We start from the raw sequence: 5645 nt of genomic DNA, 5'->3' as shown, positions 1-5645 counted from the left end.
CCATTCTCTCTTCATAACTCAAAATCTTCAATCAGCCAATATCTGGTTGAATCTCTTCTGCACCGTTCCCAGTGCTACCTTGTCCCTGATCTAACGTGAATTGCAGAACTGCACACAATACTCAGATGACAGCGGAATGAACAAATGGAATAAATGACGCAGAAAGCTGCACAAAATGTTCTTTTGCAATAAATTTTCTTTTGCACAATACTGCGCTGCATCATCTTCCTGAGCCTGAAGCTCCAATAATTTCTGGTCTATGTCCGTAAATGCTGCTATATGATGTATCGACTGGTTGGAAGGCCCCGAAGCTGGTTTTGTGCACGTCACCTCGCTACAGCACCCCAGCAGCACAGACAGCACGGTGTAATGTGAGTGTTAGATTGTGGAATGCTTCTGTGAAATCGCAGGACCAGCGTAAAGGTTGGTTAGTGATCGTAGAGGGAGAGAAATCTCCGAGGAAGGGTGGGTTTGAATCTTGATATCTGAAACTCTGAGATGGGAGAAAGCGGGTATTTGAAGGCGCGAAATCATCGCCTCTAAGAGTGCTTTCATGGCGTATGTTACTGATTCCTCCCCGCGTTTGCTAAGCATGGAGCAGCAGGAAATATTGCAATATCAGACTGGGAGCTCCAACCTCACCTTCAGCAGTTTTATTCACATTGAGAAGAGAACATTGGGACATCAGGCATTAAGTGGCATACAAATTGAAAGATGTATTTTGCCATAATTCAGACTGGAGCTGAACTTGCGGTGGCCACAAGACAAAGCACGTTTCTGTTGCCACATGTAAAAATACTATTCAAACGCAGTAAGGATAGTGACAGAGGATATATCAGGAACAGCACAACAGTCACAACAGAAATAGTTGCCAAACAGTGTCTGAGATGTGGGTACTCAGAATGGGGTGAAGTTTTAACTTGGAGATGTTGAATGCTGAGATTGATGGATTTCTACAAAGCTTCAAAGGCTTAGGGGATACTGCACGTATTGTTGAAATGCATTTCCCAATAGGAATGTAGTTTAACATCGTTTTTTTTCACAAATTTGCTCAAAAAATCAAGTAAACACTGCTGCGTAATACCATGCAATCCCAGTTCACAGTTTCAGAATCAGAGAAACTGAGTGATACAGTCCCGAAGATCCAAGAAGAAATTGTGATGGGGAAGAGCAGGCGCCTGTGGCACCAGTGATATAATCGATGAGGGCGAGGTCCATCTCTGACGGTACAGAGGTGCGTGAAATGCCGAGGATGGAAACTCTAACGTCACCTGGAGAACCTTCTACTGTTGTGGAGCAGGGAGCATTGTGACATCTGACTGGGAGATTGAGCCTCGCGTGGAGCAATTTGTTTTGACATAGGGCAGCAGGGATTATTGTAATATCAGGCTGGGAGCTCCAACCTCACCTGCAGCAATGTCTACTGACGTTAAGAAGAGAAAATTGGGACATCAGGCTGTGAGGTCCAACTGCACCATGTGCAGCTCTTGTTGACATGGAGCAGGGAGCATTTTGACATTCTGGCTGAGGGAAAGGATACTCAGCTATTTTAATCTGAAGTGAAATAAATTAATTGACTCGAGGCTTTGCAAGGAATCCTTTCACAGATGCAGGGCGTTCGCTGTTGCCGTTGTTAGGAACAATAAAGTTCTCATTCACTGGCAGGGCATCGAAGCCGGGACGCGGTGGAAACGTGCAAAAGTAGAAACAATAGACCACCAAGGATGCCTGTAGAATGGGGATGTAATGATTGGTCCTCAGCCATCAATCTCCTCTACGTGCTCTTTTCAGAAACAACGGCTTGCCGACCCTCATCCCATTTTCTTGCACTTTTTTTACCTTTACATCAAACTTTCACATCTACATACTGTTGTAGGATATGTGGCTTCCTGCCCCTGCGAACCCTGACAGTGTGTTCCCGATTCAACCACCAGATTGTTCATTAATGTTTTCGTTATACCTACTGCATGTCAGGATCAAAGTTCGCTCAGGACTTTGAGCGGGAATTGAGCCCGGACTGCGGCACTGAAAGTGTTGAATCACAACCAATGCATCACCAGGGATGGCAACAGACATCGTTGCATCTTTTCTCAATGACACCGTTTTTGGCATTATTTCACTGGAGATAAGTTTCTCCTCCAAAGTGATTGAGTCATCGAGGGTAATCAGCAAGTAAACAAGCACATCATCCCATTTTTTTCAACCATGGACTGTAGCCTTATGTGCACTGACGCTCCAAAGTTTCATGTTAATGATGTTTTCTCCCTACCATATTCAACTAATCGACACAAATAATGGGGTGAATTTTGAGATGGGTAAATTTTGTTAATGTTACCTTGAGGAATTGAACCTCATTTTGACCCACAGAGCGAAACATCAAAACCCATTCACCCGAGAGTGACAGATGTAAGATGGGAGACGAACCCCAAGAAAATAGGATTTCACCAACTTGGCTTGTATTGTCCCATGTGAAAGGAAGCAAGTGGTGACTCCCTGTCCGTGCACATCCCACATTAATTCCCTGTAACTCTGCAGTTTATGCGGCCTCGACTGGCTCTTCCTGCCACACTGGAATATTGCTTACGTCAGCATCTTACTATCATTCTGAATGGTCTTTCTCACATTCTTGAAAAGACAAAGAAGAATGGGGTATTTCATGTGCATTTTTACTTTACAAGGCCAACGGTCTACCCACTGAGCTACACGTCCAATGCATTGCCGTGTGAGAGAAGGTCCCATGTATTAGAAATGGCAAACTAATAGATTCACTGATAGCCTGTGTAACATATAGCAAGTCAGTGTAAAACAATCCAGACAGACCCGAAGGGAGCATGTACGAAAAGATAGCAGGATGTAATGCTAAAACGCACAGTGTTGAGGGTGATATAAACAGAGGTCTTCCATGGCAATCGGTCATTAGTATTCAGGAATTCCAATGTCATGGTCTGTTAATTGTTACTAATTATAGCAATTACTAGGAAATGCTGACTGAACTCCAGAAGCAGAATTATGCGTGAATCAGTCAGAATCACTTCCCTCCATGCCACAAATCCACATCCGTAATGTCAGCTACTATTGCCAGACGTGCATTCGGCTCAAAACAAGAACGAGGAGGCCATCGGAAAAAAGGAAGGCCGATGGTGGTTTCTTAGAGCTGACTATAGGCAAACTGTGGCCAGGAGCAATGTGTGCCCTGAAGGTTAGTTTTCCTGTTTACCCTGGTGTAGTGACCACTTCGGATCAATCATCCAATTGACTCATCTTTGTGTGTTGACATTTGCAGGTCTCACATCGGTTCAGTGACCCAAGTGGATCCACACATTTTTAACTTGGCGATCTTTACTCAGATCATCGTTGCAGATTCGTATTAACAGAGCTATTTTTAGAAGCAGAAAGAGAGCATTCAACCGAAGTCTGCTCCACCATGAAATGAGCTCATGTCTGATTTGATAATGCCGAACTGCATAACTAGCCTTTCTTCATAACTCTTCATAACTTTATTGAATGCAACTTTCTCTCTCTTAGACTTGAATATACTTAATCAGCCAGACCCGACAGCCTATGCTGTACAGAATTCCACGAAATACAGAACAATAGTGAGTAAACTTGCCAAATAGGAAATAACAGTAAGTCCAACTGGAGTGGGAGAATGGCGAAGTTATGGTGAGAGAGTATGTAAGTTAAAACTAAAGGAAAGGGAAGAATTGGGTGTGGTTTCACCATTACGACATTTTTCTGCCATTCTCAGATTCCAATCGCTTAACCCGAACGATTAACATCGTTTCTCACACAGCAGGCCCTTTCCCCACTATCGCCTAACCACTGTCACCTACACACTTCACATCAGCTCTGATGACGATGATTCCAAACTGGAAACACTGACGTCCATTCTTTGCATGGATGCTTCCTGATCTGCTGTAATTTCCAGCCTTTTTTTAATTATTAGGACAGAGGCCAGCATGTGCAGCCATTTGCTCTGAAATTCATTCCCATGTCTCTGTTAAACCTGCAAACCCCATTCTGATATGAGGCACTCTGATCCTCGGCTGTCCAAGTAGGAAACCAAACCTTCTGCCTGCAAGAAGTCAAATCTTTCACGAACGTGTATGCTGAAGTAAGGAGTACTTTTTTGTTGCAGTACTGAGTCTGAGTAGGCCCAGTCAATGGATATCACCGCTAACTCCCATTTAATTTTATCTCTGAAGTTAAACTCTCATTGAGTCTTTTAGAGCTTCACCATTTTCTGTTTTTAATGTCAGGAATTCATGTTCATTTTTCAGACTTTTTACAAGAATGCGAAATCCGCATTCCTCTCTGAGAATTAAACTCTGGAAATAACAGTGCAAGTGCTGATTCTCAACAACTAGAACACCAGAGAAGGCGCACTCTATGCTTGCAAGTTTACTTCTTAACACTGCTTGTGATTTTTCGTTCAGTTGCAAAATGAGAGACAATTACTGAATTTTAAAAGCAATGGCACAGATCCTTCGCCCCATTATATCAATGACAGTCGGCACACATGGTACTTCTGAACCAAGATACCAAAACTTGACCTTGTGTATTTAAACGCGTTTTAAATATTCATCCAAAATAGTAATTCCATGTCTTGAAGGCTGCAGAGGAACAAAAAACAGCTCCCTTAACCAAAAACAGTGAGAGTTGTTATTTGGTGGAAACTGCACTCTCAGTATTCCTTCTTGAAGAAGTTTGTGAAAACCAAACACTTTCTCCGAGCCAATTGCCTGTTTTCCTTGTACCGCCAAAAGTGTGGGTTTAAATCCGTCAGCTTATGAGGAAAGACTTTCCTTTACAAAACCTCTGTTCATCTGTTGTGTGATTTCCCTCAGTGTCGAACTCCATCATTTCTCCCTCTGTCTAATAACAATCCAGAATGACTATTTCACATCAGTTCCAATTTAACCAATTAGTTTAAATTATGTCCCAATTAATAAATCCCAATCGAAGGAGACTTAGAGTTTTCAATATTTATTGTTTAATGTTCAGTTTTAGAGTTACAGAATCAAATTGATATACTTTTGTTAAATAGTGGAATTTGAGTCGCTCTTTGTCACTTTTACATGAACAGGTTATGAGACGAGGTGAGATTTTCTGTGTGTTTGGTTTCGTTAGCAGAAAGCTTTACCACACTGTCGTTGCACAGAGAAAGATTGCATTCTGTTTGGTCTGTCCATGTTTCTAAAGAGAGACACAGGTGACACCGTAATTGATAGGAAGAAAATGGCAAACAAACTACGGAATTACTGTGCATGTATCCGCACACAGGGATGTTTCCTCGTGGCATAGATGGGTATGCAATGGCTGCGACAAGACGGCCCCAATCTTTCGGCAATGAAAGTCCCAGCCTATACTTTGGAAGTGGAACACTGGTAGAGGACAACTGCTATTTCAGGAAATGCAGTCTAAAGCTGGAACTCGATGACACATATTTTTCGGAATTCCACTTTTTTTAAAACCTCAGATTCTGTTTTGCATTTATTCAGCATGTTCGGCTGTTCACAAAAATACGTCTGCGTTGATAGTGCTCATAATCTAAAATTAGGGCCAGACCATTAAAGATACATGCTCAGAGGCACTTTCAACCACAAAAGGCAAAAGTTAGGAAAATGGATTTTGGCCTCCGATCA

Source organism: Chiloscyllium punctatum, unplaced genomic scaffold (assembly GCF_047496795.1).
Source record: "Chiloscyllium punctatum isolate Juve2018m unplaced genomic scaffold, sChiPun1.3 scaffold_156, whole genome shotgun sequence".
NCBI classification, from domain to species: Eukaryota; Metazoa; Chordata; class Chondrichthyes; order Orectolobiformes; family Hemiscylliidae; genus Chiloscyllium; species Chiloscyllium punctatum.
Note: the sequence above shows the minus strand (reverse complement) of the source record.